We start from the raw sequence: 13566 nt of genomic DNA, 5'->3' as shown, positions 1-13566 counted from the left end.
CTCATGTTCTGGACTTGAAAGATTTTTAAATACAGTGATATCCTTGCATATCCTGCACATAGGTCTCTGTATTCTAGCTTTCTTTTGTCATGTTCTGTCCTTGAAATATTTTCTTAAATAGGGTTTGTGTTTCTCATACTGTACATTCACACGCTAGTCTATGGAGGTGTACCGCTAATATTGAGCTATATTGTTCCGTTTCTATTTCTAGGAGGTTGGAGGGATAAATTGCCTAAAGGTCCGATTAAAAAACATATACTTGCCAGGAGGATCATATCGATGTAGGCTCGTCAGAATGACACGATTGGGGTTCCAACACGTGAGTCACATGCGCAATTTGTAGCCTACCTCACTACACTTGCAGTATTATGTAGGCCTAGCTACAATATTCATCCGCCACCATCAAAAACGTAATGTTTCTCAAGTTCACATTTGCAGAAAGGATACCGTGTATGCATGGGGCCCACAAATGACCCCAATAGTTCGACTAATAAACGGAATCTGTAAGGTTGGATCAGCCTGGTATTATGAACCAGTGATAGCACCAGGGACAGCTCCACTGACAAGGAATCCACCGCACGCGCAACCGCTGCTATTGTGTGGAGCCTTTGAGAGTGTCTATACAGTATTTGAATGTGATTGACTGAGAAGGCTCAGCCCCCCACCCTCCCCCTCTCCATCATTCATTATTTTCTTTCTCCCTGTTGAACGAACTGGAGTAGTGGACGGCCGTCGGAGGTTTGTTAGGAGGAATAGGAAGCTAAGGACATCTCTCTGATGCTGATTTATACATATTTTTTTATATCCTTTGCGAGTACCAACATTGCTTTACCTTTATTATGTCAGATGCTAGGGCTGCTTATGTTTCGTAACACGCCGTGCTGCACAATCAGCGTGAACAGCTCTTATTCAAGGATGCGGATTTAACAGAAATGCGCTGTCAACTGGGATTTTAAACATTATCATTAACATTGAATTAAGTCACCAATGCCAGTAACCAGAGACTATATGTATGTTAGTGTTATATGTTATCAGTGACGCGGTAAAAATATAGTGAGTCTCCCACTAACGAAGATAAACAACGAGAACGGGTAAGCGTGATTATTTTTCCTCCAACAACACCACCTCCACCAACCAGCTAACGTTAGCTAGCTAGCAAACATGGGCAAATCCTAATATTCAGGTAAAGACGTTATTGGGATGCCCTTTTTAAAATGGCACATTATTTACAAATATATTATCCATACAGTAATAAAACATTGTCTCTCAAATTGACTAGCTAACAAGATATCTTCTATTGGCCACCTCGCCATGCTGTGTGTTGACTGGCTTTGTTTGAGTCGGTGTTTGCCAGTTAGCTTGATGACTAGCTAGCTCCTCTTGTCCTCTCTGTCTCGAGCCTGCCTGTGTGTCACTATCTGATGTCCCGCTGAACATGACATTAGCCAACGTAGCTGTCTCGCTCTCAATAAATGTTTCGTTCATACCTGACCCTCAAATTCATACACGGTGCTTATATTAAACGTTTTCATTAAATGTTTGTACACCTTTGTAAATATTCTGCTGGACGAGCTTCATAGGAGTTTTGAAATGTCATTCGTAGTTATGGGTAACCCTGGCTTTTGCGCTGTCTCATGAGGCCAAACAAACAACACGATCATTATTCTCTGGGGGCACCCAGGTATTTGCTGCTGGCTCATTATTGCCCTGTTATTTGCCTGTGGATATTATGAACTATAAACAATTTCATTATTTGCAAGATAGCTGACCTGCCTGCTTGTTAAGTCTATATACATACTGAACAAAAATATAAACGCAACGATTTTCCCGAGTTTCAGTTCATTTAAGGAAATTAGTCGATTGAATTAAATTAATTACGCCCTAAACTATGGATTTCACATGACTGGGCAGGGGAGCCAGGCCCAGCCAATCAGAATGAGTTTTTCCCCCACAAAAGGTTTTTATTACAGATAGAAATACTGCTCAGATGACCCTGCAGGTCATGTGGGGGTCCTGGGCTGGCGTGGTTAGACGTACTGCCAAATTCTCTAAAATGACATTGGAGGCGGCTTATGGTAGAGAAATGCACATTCAGTTCCCTGGCAATATCTCTGGTGGACATTCCTGCAGTCAGCATGCCAATTGCACACTCCTTCAAAACTTTAGAAATCTTTTTACTGCACATTTTAGTGGCCTTTTATTGCCCCAAGGTGCACCTGTGTAATGATCATGCTGTTTAATCAGCTTCTTGATATGCCACACTTATCGGGTGGATGGATTATCTTGGCAAAAGAGAAATGCTTACTAACAGATGTAAGAAAATGTGTGCACAGAATTTGAGTGAAATAAGCTTTTGATGCATATGGAACATTTCTGGGATCTTTTATTTCAGCTCAATAAACATGGGACCAACACTTTACAAGTTGCTTTTATATTTTTGTTCAATGTATAATGCTTAAGTGGTTTATTGATGTCCACTTCCTTCCTTCAAGTAATTTTTCCTGGACAGAGCCTTTGTTTCCTGTATGAAGAGCATCAGTTTAGAGGCATGCAGTAGCGTAAATAAGATAATGTTATGAAAACACCACATTTATGATTTAGTAGGAAACTAAACCGGTGTTTTGTCAACTAAATTCTAGTCACCATTTGAGGTATGATTATGACTGTAATACAAAATAGAACCTGGGTGTTTTCCCCACACTAAAACAGTTTATTTTTTAAATATATGAAGAAATTTTTTTCTCTTCACCTACGGTGAACATTTATGGACCAACAGCAAAAACCACCTATCCTATATCTTTCAGAAGCATACCTTTGGGTTCCCAAGCCTAGACAGACCAACTATTTTCTACTCTAACAGTTTTATGAGTACAGTATTGTGTAATCTAGATGGATGTAGCCCAGCCGTTGGTGTTTGGCTTGTTCAAGATTTGTGAAATGAAATGTTTACGTGGTGCATCACTGAGCATAATTGCCAATGTTTCTTATGTTTGATTGCATGTTTGAATTTATGACTAGCTTGAAGGTAGGCTATTAGTCATGCTGTTGGTAACCTGTTTATTCTATACATTTATATGCTTTTGTTGAGAGAGCTAGTGACTACTTCAGATCTGTTGATAGGCTATTGGATGGATGAGCGTCTTCCAGTTGTTGCCTACCTAGGGTGGACGAGGAATGGATGGATGGTTGGAAATCACTAGCTGTAGTGCTGATGCTCAAAATCCCTCCTATACAAGCTTGTTTCAACTCCTGCCACTCACAGGATCATTGTGCTGCAGTCAACCAAATTTTCCATATGTTATTGTCCTTATCAGATGTGCAGGGTCTTCACTCGTCATTAGTTATCACAGCCAGAAAGTCATAAATCCCAGCTATTTCTCTCATTAAAATCTGATTTTAAACAGAACCCTAACCTTAATCCAAACATTTGCTACACTGCTAACCTCATGCCAAACCTTTAATTTAGACCAAAAAGAACATTTTTGTTTTCATGTATTTGAACGATGTAGCCACTTTGTGGCTGGGTTAATTAGTGGGAACCAATGTGCAGGTCTTGAGGCAACAATTACTAATTTTAAACATAAAGTACAGACTTCAGTCTGCCATTGAGATAAAAGGCAAATAGCCTACAGTTTTCCCCTTTCTGTTTTGGCCTATTCTTCGGTTTTAGAATTTGGTGGTTGAATCAACTCGAGCCCCTCTTGATATTTGAGTGTTGCTCTCAGCCTCTTCAGCAGGATTCTTTATAATCTGCTCAATGAAGATTGTTGTCCTGACATCATCTCAAGTTGTTTTTGTTTTTTTCAAGATTGAATGTGGATGTACCAATGTGTGGTCAATAGTCCACAATCACAGCAAATTTAAACACATTGAAGAGGTTAAGAGATGGAAAAAACATGAATACCTGCAGGCGTAGACTACTTGAGGACAGTGTCACGTTCCTGACCTGTTTTCTATTGTTTTGTATGTGTTTAGTTGGTCAGGGCGTGAGTTGGGATGGGCAGTCTGTGTTGTTTGTTCTATGTGGGAGTGTGTTGGTTAATTAGCCTTATATGGTTCTCAATCAGGGACAGGTGTTATTCATTTCCTCTGATTGAGAATCATATATAGGTTGGCTGTTCTCACTGTTTGTTTGTGGGTGATTGTCTTCCGTGTCTGTGTCTGTGCACCACACGGGACTGTTTTCGGTTTGTTCGTTTTATGTAGTCTATTCCTGTTCGTGAGTTCTTTCGTGTCTTTATGTAAGTTCCATGTTCAGGTTTCGTCTACGTCGTTTTCTTATTTTGTAAGTTATTCAAGTGTTCTTCGTGTTTCGTCTTTATTTAATAAATTCATTATGTCATCATACCTCGCTGCGTATTGGTCCACCGATCCTTCTCTCCTCGTCCGAGGAGGAGGAAGAGCTAGAGCACCGTTACAGAATCACCCACCAACCTAGGACCAAGCGACGGGGGAGAGCGCAACAAGGAAACCAGGACTCGTGGACATGGGAGGAAATATTGAACGGAAAAGGACCCTGGGCTCAGACAGGGGCATATCGCCGCTCTATTGAAGAGAGGGAGGCAGCTAAAGCCCAGGAGCGGTGGTTTGAGGAGGCAGCAAGGAGACGTGGCTGGAGACCCGAAAAGCCTGTGAGTAAACCCCAAAAATTTCTTGGGGGGGGGCTTAAAGGGAGAGTGGCGAAGTCAGGTAGGAAACCTGCGCCTACTCCCTGTACTTACCGTGGAGCGCGAGAGTACGGGCAGACACCGTGTTACGCAGTAGAGCGCACGGTGTCTCCTGTACGTGTGCATAGCCCGGTGCGGGTTATTCCACCTCCCCGCACTGGTAGGGCTAGATTGAGCATTGAGCCAAGTGCCATGAAGCCGGCTCTACATATCTGGCCACCAGTGCGTCTCCTCGGGCCGGCTTACATGGCACCAGCCTTACGCATGGTGTCCCCGGTTCGCCTACATAGCCCGGTGCGGGTTATTCCACCTCCCCGCACTGGTCGGGCGACGGGGAGTATTCAACCAGGTAAGGTTGGGCAGGCTCAATGCTCAAGGGAGCCAGTACGCCTGCACGGTCCGGTATTTCCGGCGCCACCTCCCCGCTCCAGCCCAGTACCACCAGTGCCTACACCACGCACCAGGCTTCCTGTGCGTCTCCAGAGCCCAGTTCCTCCTCCACGCACTCTTCCTGTGGTGTGTGTCTTCGGCCCGGTGCCTCCAGTTCCGGCACCACGCACTAAGCCACCTGTGCGTCTCCAGAGCCCTGTATGCACTGTTCCTTCTCCCCGCACTCGCCCTGAGGTGCGTGCCCTCAGCCCGGTACCTCCAGTTCCGGTACCACGCACCAGGCCTATAGTGCGCATCGAGAGTCCAGTGTGCCCTGTTGTTGTTCCCCGCACTAGCCTAAAGGTGCGTGTCCTTAGCCCGGTACCTCCAGTTCCGGCGCCACGCACCAGGCCTATAGTGCGTCTCAGTCGGCCAGAGTCTGCCGTCTGCCAAGCGGCGCCTGAACTGCCCGTCTGCCAAGCGGCGCCTGAACTGCCCGTCTGCCAAGCGGTGCCTGAACTGCCCGTCTGCCCAACGGCGCCTGAACTGCCCGTCTGCCCAACGCTGTCTGAACTGTCCGTCTGCCAAGCGCCGCATGAACTGCCCGTCTGTATTGAGCCTTCAAAGCCGCCCGTCTGCCATGAGCCTGCAAAGCCGCCCGTCTGCCATGAGCCTACAGAGCCGTCCGCCAGACAGGAGCCGCTAGAGCCGTCCGCCAGACAGGAGCCGCTAGAGCCTTCCGCCAGACCGGATCAGCCAGAGCCTTCCGCCAGACCGGATCAGCCAGAGCCGTCAGCGAGCCATGACCAGCCAGAGCCGTCAGCGAGCCATGACCAGCCAGAGCCGTCAGCGAGCCATGACCAGCCAGAGCCGTCAGCGAGCCATGACCAGCCAGAGCCGTCAGCGAGCCATGACCAGCCAGAGCCGTCATCCAGCCATGACCAGCCAGAGCCGTCATCCAGCCAGGATCCGCCAGAGCCGTCATCCAGCCAGGATCCGCCAGAGCCGTCATCCAGCCAGGATCCGCCAGAGCCGTCATCCAGCCAGGATCCGCCAGAGCCGTCATCCAGCCAGGATCCGCCAGAGCCAGCCAACCAGGATCCGCCAGAGCCAGCCAGCCAGGATCCGCCGTCCCTCAGTCCGGAGCTGCCGTCCCTCAGTCCGGAGCTGCCGTCCCTCAGTCCGGAGCTGCCGTCCCTCAGTCCGGAGCTGCCCCTTATCCTGGTGCTGCCCCTTATCCTGGTGCTGCCCCTTAGTCCGGTGCTGCCCCTTAGTCCGGTGCTGCCCCTTAGTCCGGTGCTGCCCCTTAGTCCGGTGCTGCCCCTTAATCCAGTGGGGTTAATTTGGAGGGTGGCCATTTGGAGGAGGCTACGAAAGCGGGTAGTGACTATGGTGGGGTGGGAACCACGCCCAGAGCCTGAGCCGCCACCGTGGATTGATGCCCACCCAGACCCTCCCCTAGACTTTTTGGTGGTGCGTCCGGAGTTCGCACCTTGAGGGGGGGGGTTATGTCACGTTCCTGACCTGTTTTCTATTGTTTTGTATGTGTTTAGTTGGTCAGGGCGTGAGTTGGGATGGGCAGTCTGTGTTGTTTGTTCTATGTGGGAGTGTGTTGGTTAATTAGCCTTATATGGTTCTCAATCAGGGACAGGTGTTATTCATTTCCTCTGAGAATCATATATAGGTTGGCTGTTCTCACTGTTTGTTTGTGGGTGATTGTCTTCCGTGTCTGTGTCTGTGCACCACACGGGACTGTTTTCGGTTTGTTCGTTTTATGTAGTCTATTCCTGTTCGTGAGTTCTTTCGTGTCTTTATGTAAGTTCCATGTTCAGGTTTCGTCTACGTCGTTTTCTTATTTTGTAAGTTATTCAAGTGTTCTTCGTGTTTCGTCTTTATTTAATAAATTCATTATGTCATCATACCTCGCTGCGTATTGGTCCACCGATCCTTCTCTCCTCTCCTCGTCCGAGGAGGAGGAAGAGCTAGAGCACCGTTACAGACAGAGTGATATCCTCCTGGTTGGGGTTTTGTATTGAGTCATTGTTTCACTGGGCTTTTCATAATGCTTTAATAAATTGTCCTTTATAATTACTTGACACAACTCTACACTACTCATCTCTACTTGTCTACTCTACATGATGCTCATTGACTAGAGGGATTCATTTTCAAGACCCTTGCTATCTACTGGAGCCTCTTGGGTGTTTCATGGTCTGTCATAGAGAAGCCTCTGTTTGGTCTCATTATAAGCTGTGAGATCCTTCTGTCTTTAATAAGTAGTGCTGAAACACAACTTCTATTGAAGACTGCTACTGTAGGGGAGGTAGCAGTGGTGGGCTGTTATTATATAGACTCATTAGTGTTTAAGGATGGGATTATTTTTGTTTTAGGCCTAAGCATTTCATAGATGGGTTGCCTCAAGTTAGATTACATTGTACTGTGTCGTTCTGCAACGTGTCTCATTTATTGAGCTTGGCTGTAGTGGGAAATGCGGCCCTCTAACAATTTGCTTTGTTTTTGAGATGGTGGTATAAGTTTGTCTCCCACATCATCCGTCCAGTTATCCAAGGCAGGCAGGAGTTTTGCCACTCTGGATAGAGTGGGTGAGCGACGGGGGTTGGAATATTTTGCAAGTTGTGGACACATTCTTGGGCCTTATGTTTCCTTATTTTTTCCTCTGGAGTCCATGCTGGGCTTGTGAAATTCATCCTTCCCAGTTTTACTGTAGCTTGGAGAAGTCCGTCAGAGCTCCTTTGAGCCATCTCAAGTAAAGAAGCAACAATCTGTCCAACTGATAAGGTGCACATTGCCTTAAATGGAGAAGGCAACAACTGGAAGACGCTCATCCATCCAATAGCCTATCAACAGATCTGAAGTAGTCACTAGCTCTCTCAACAAAAGCATATAAATGTATAGAATAAACAGGTTACCAACAGCATGACTAATAGCCTACCTTCAAGCTAGTCATAAATTCAAACATGCAATCAAACATAAGAAACATTGGCAATTATGCTCAGTGATGCACCACGTAAACATTTCATTTCACAAATCTTGAACAAGCCAAACACCAACGGCTGGGCTACATCCATCTAGATTACACAATACTGTACTCATAAAACTGTTAGAGTAGAAAATAGTTGGTCTGTCTAGGCTTGGGAACCCAAAGGTATGCTTCTGAAAGATATAGGATAGGTGGTTTTTGCTGTTGGTCCATAAATGTTCACCGTAGGTGAAGATAAATTTTTTTCTTCATATATTTAAAAAATAAACTGTTTTAGTGTGGGGAAAACACCCAGGTTCTATTTTGTATTAGTCATAATCATACCTCAAATGGCATGACTTTGGAGCACATCCCATAACTGACTTCTGCCAGTTTGGCTAAATTACTAATTCAAACACAGTACAATAAGGGAGGGTGATAGAGAGGATGAGAGTAGTGAGCTCACTGGTTTAAAGACCATAGCTTCTGTCAATGTGACAGTCCATATGGGGCCATATAACAGATGTCTATTAAAGAGCGAGGGTGCTTTCAAGGTTTGTAATTGCATTGCAGTGGGTCAGGCCACAAAGAAATTGGCACTGATTAGCCTATATGAAAAATACTGAAGTCAAGATCAGACAAATAGCTTCACACTAAACTTGACTCCTGTATTGGAATGTAGCCTAAATGCCCAACTCCTGGCCAGTCACTATATAATTAGCCTATTGCACAGTCATGTCATTTCTGTTACCCACTGTAGAGCAATGAAAGATAGCTTCAGTTCGGGCTGGGCGATAAATTTATATTAATAGACTTTGATATATGTTTTCACACGATATTCCAAATGCCTGTATCGCAAGAAACAAGGTGTTGTTATTTATTGTTTTTATGAGCGTTTGTCTGCTTGGTCTCGTGTTGTATTTTTTGTCTTGTCTCTTTCGGTGCACCTCCCCATTTACACCAGAGATCTGTATATAATGAAGAGATGCATCTCCGACCTAACAATGGGAGTCGTTGTCCCAAAGCCTGGAAGGCAGGCGACAAGCTTAGGTCCAAAATAAGCCTGTAGAAACGCATTGGGCTTATTTTGGACAGATTTTAGCAAGAGTGATACCTAGGATTTACACACACCAAGCCCCTCCCCATTCCTCTCACACCAACACAGCTGAGAGATCACATCTTCCTCTCTGACAAGTGGTCTCACCTCGCTATTTAAATTTGAGGTTTGGTCCAACAGAATGGGTTATATGGACACTGAGTTACCTTTTCTAACTATACCCTTTTTATGTCTCAACTACTCAGATTCCACAGAGAACAGACACTACTAAAACGGGAGTATCAATGAACATTGATTCTGGAAAATGAATGCTCAGTTTGTCGCACGGGGCATTGGGGTACCGCTAGCATCATTTTATTCAAAGACTGTTATACTAGCTGTCTAGTCTGTGTTTTATAAATGTCCAATAAACATAAAACACAATTATTAGCAACTCATTCTCATTTTGAGAAATAAGGTAGGCCACTTGATTTCAACATCTGAACAAAGTGGACAGGCTAACATGCTTTTCAAATTGTTGGAGACCGACAGAGGGGTATGTTAATAACATTCAACTGTTCAACCTTGTTAGCTAGTAAATAGATCCAAGTTGGCTAAACTCGAAATATAAAGATTAGCTGGCGGATCACTAGTACCTGGGCTTGAGAGATTGTTGATGAGACCTGTGTTCATTTTCTATAGCCTAATGCATGTTACAAGAAGTTAGTCATTATTAGTGAATGTGCATTATGCATGGTTCTAGTTACATTTGTAACAAAAAATGGCATTTAATAGACTTGAAAGCCAGATCAGTGACTATTGCAAAAAAAAACAGGTTGAACTATTTTGATAAAATCATTTAATTATTAGTGGGTCTTACGGTTCGAATCCAGGCTGTATCACAACCGGCTGTGATTTGGAGTCCCATAGGGCGGCGCACAATTGGGCCAGCATCATCCGGGGTAGGCTGTCATTGTAAATAAGAATTTGTTCTTAACTGACTTGCCTAGTTAAATAAAGGTTATGGTTGTGGAAGGCTTATATTTAGCCTAGATATAACTTCACAAGCCCAGAATTCATTAGATTATTGCTGACTGTTTCAAATGTAGTGTAGTTGACCTTTAATTGTACAACAACGCATATTTAGAGAAAACATTTAAAAAAAACGAGATATACAGTACCAATCAAAAGTTTGGAGACCTCAAATATTGTCACGACTTCAGCCGAAGTCGGTTCCTCTCCTTGTTCGGGCGGCGCTCGACGGTCGGCGTCGCCGGTCTACTAGCCATCGCCGATACACTTTTCATTTTCCATTTGTTTTGTCTTTGTTTCTACACACCTGTTTTTCATTCCCCTAATTATTGTTCATGTATTTAACCCTCTGTTTCCCCCATGGTGTTTGTTTTATGTCATGTTCGGTAATGTTGGTGACTGGTTATTTCGACGGGTGCTATTTCTTGCCTGTGCGTAAAAGTTTATGTTTGTGTGTTTGTGTTTGGGCAAGTGTATTGTTTTACTTTGCACCATTCATTATTCTGAGTAAGGTTACTGTAGAAAAGGCCCATGGAGTTGGTGGAATAATCCTTTAATTCATGGCCACTTACTCAGCTGGGCCAGGGGCGCTTTAATTAGGTCAGGTGGCAATGACCGACAGATCTCATCCACATAAAAGGAGGAAAACGCCATCGCCTGATCTCGCTGCTTTCTCTTCCTTAACTCCGTCTGCTCCAGAAGTTCTGTGCGTCCATGAATCAACGTAAGACTCTGTTACCTATCTGTTTTGATCGGGAGAGTGGGCCATCAGTTATTGTTTATAGTTATTCCCGCGGAGCGCGGCTTGGAGCGCACGCTTCAAACATATGGTGTAATGTGAATTGTCAATGATCGCGGCCCTACGGATCCTCATAGGCCAATTATGCAATCGATATGGTTAATATGTAATTAAATTAATTACATGTACACATGAAGACAATTGAAAGGGTGAAATGAGAAACGTCATTGTTTGCTAACTGATCGACTTTGATATCAAACTAAAGGGGATTATAAATTGAATGACCATTCACTGTTTGTATTCTTTCATGATTTATGATAAATAGTTAAGAGCCTAAATGACTCACGGGTGATTACTATTGACTTCTTAATGAACTGGATTGTTGAATTCCCTAATTATGTTAATAATGAATGATTGTTATGATTTGATCTTTGTGATTATGAATTTGATTGGATACATATTATTTTGTTTCCTTTGTTATGCAGCACAGACTACTCAGTAAATATACCACTTTATGGTTAAAGGAATTCCTGCCTCAGTCTCATCCATTCCTCTGTCACCTTACACGTGACCACCTGTTCACCTTCACTGTCAGTCATCCTACCTGTCCAGCTACCCACACAGATTCCACTAGTCTTTCAGTTACGTTGCTCTCTATTCTCTGCTCTCCTGCGCCTGACCACATACACCAGCTACACCCACCATTCTTTTTTTTCTTTTTTTCTTTTTTAAATAAATGTTATCCCATTTTCTCCCCAATTTTCGTGGTATCCAATCGCTAGTAATTACTAACTTGTCTCATCGCTACAACTCCCGTACGGGCTCGGGAGAGACGAAGGTCGAAAGCCATGCGTCCTCCGAAGCACAACCCAACCAAGCCGCACTGCTTCTTAACGCAGCGCGCCTCCAACCCGGAAGCCAGCCGTACCAATGTGTCGGAGGAAACACCGTGTACCTGGCCCCCTTGGTTAGCGCGCACTGCGCCCGGCCCGCCACAGGAGTCGCTGGAGCGCGATGAGACAAGGATATCCCTACCGGCCAAACCCTCCCTAACCCGGACGACGCTATGCCAATTGTGCGTCGCCCCACGGACCTCCCGGTCTCGGCCGGCTGCGACAGAGCCTGGGCGCGAACCCAGAGACTCTGGTGGCGCAGCTAGCACTGCGATGCAGTGCCCTAGACCACTGCGCCACCCGGGAGGCCCTACACCCACCATTCTGACAAATATAAAATATATTTAAAATTTGTTTAACAATTTTTTGGGTTACTATTTGATGCCATATGTGTGATTTCATAGTTTTGATATCTTCACTGTTATTCTACATTGCAGAAAATAGTACAAATAAAGAAAAACCTTTGAATGGGTAGGTGTGTCCAAACTTCTGACTGGTACTGTATATTGTGAATCGCCCATAAATTAGAAAAAAAATAGAGATTTGATTTTTAGGTCATATCGCCCAGCCCTTCTGTAGCTTCAGTTATTGCTTGTCCCATGTGGAGAAATGTCTTGAGCGATTTTCATGATTAACCAGGTCCGTCCTTTACAATATTGATCTGCTCCGTTCTCTGGGCATTTCATACATTTCAGTTGACATTCTGTGGCTGTAGCCGTCATGGTCTTGCAACTTTTTGCTATAAGGTGTTCCATTTTAATCACAAATGGGAAAATAGGCCTGATGAGTGAGTCTCTGGTGAGTCATGGTCACATTGCATGACATGTATAGGAACTGTCGTTTATGTGGCTATATCTGAGTCTGTTCCAGTGTATTGAGCTTGTAGTAGATTGTTCCTGTAGAGGAGGTGGGTGTTCTATATAGAAGAAGGTACGTGTGTGTGTTCCACGGGTGAACGCATGACGTGGGTGAGCAGCAATGGCATGATCACTGTCGTTGAATGAGTGAATCAATCTGGCTAATGAGAGAGGGGTTTGAATGGTCACTGATGGGAAAATGAAACAGATTTGATGGAGAGATGAGTTTGGGTGTTAGAGGTGCTGAAGTGATTGAGTTGAATATGAGAGTATGTCATGGAGAGGGTGATCTCTGACGTGTGTGTGTGTGTGTGTGTATGTGCGGAGGACATACACACACATACATTGGTGAGCAGGCTGCGGGGGGATGTAAGCGCTGGGCGCTGGAGTGTTTGATGAATGTGTTGTTACAGGTTGACAATAGGCCGCCGCTACCCTATTCAACAGAGCATTCAGGCCTGGATCAGCCTCTCTGTGATGGCCCTGTGATACATGTGTGTCTCTGGCCGCCTCATTTCTGCAAACAGGAAAGGCGCAAGCTTCTGGCCCCTGTCTCTGCTGACTCCTCCATTGTGTGAGGCCACTGTGGCGGAATAGGCTTTGTGGTGGGCTTTTTGGGGATCTCATCCCCATCTCTGTCCTACCCCATCTGAGCCTGACTGACAGGAGGACATGGAGCCAGAGAGGGGTTACCCCCCCAGGAGAGGAGAGGCGATCAGCTGATGTGAAGTGTGTAGAGGGGGGGGTTTGCTGCAGTGATTAACATTCCTGTTTATTAGCATATAGTCATAGAGAAATTCTATCATTCAGTGCTGTGGGGGGTTGGTCTGGGCGGCCATGCAGCTCCGGGACTGGTAGAACAAAATGATTTGATCAGCAGTGTGTGTGTTATTAAAGGCGTCCGCATGCTTCCCATCCCAAAAAGTTCGGAACAGTTCATTTTGTGACATTTTTGTAAATTTAGTTTTCAGCAAAAAAAGCCTCATTTCGGTAGCC

General features: G+C 45.0%; 1 protein-coding gene across 3 annotated transcripts in view; it reads left to right on the top strand.

Annotated features, from left to right (window-relative positions):
* Positions 1 to 695: 695 nt before the first annotated feature.
* LOC139552562 (spectrin beta chain, non-erythrocytic 1-like) overlaps positions 696 to 13566 on the top strand; it is a 110926-nt gene continuing 98055 nt past the window's right edge. For 2 of the 3 annotated variants that reach the window (XM_071364398.1, XM_071364397.1), the window contains exon 1: positions 696 to 1091. The gene's annotated coding sequence lies outside the window, so the exon portion shown is untranslated. The remainder of the gene's footprint in view (positions 1092 to 13566) is intronic. The other variant, XM_071364400.1, reaches the window with a different exon arrangement.

This window comes from Salvelinus alpinus, chromosome 24 (assembly GCF_045679555.1).
Source record: "Salvelinus alpinus chromosome 24, SLU_Salpinus.1, whole genome shotgun sequence".
Lineage (NCBI taxonomy): Eukaryota > Metazoa > Chordata > Actinopteri > Salmoniformes > Salmonidae > Salvelinus > Salvelinus alpinus.
Note: the sequence above shows the minus strand (reverse complement) of the source record. Positions and strands in the feature narration are given on the sequence as shown.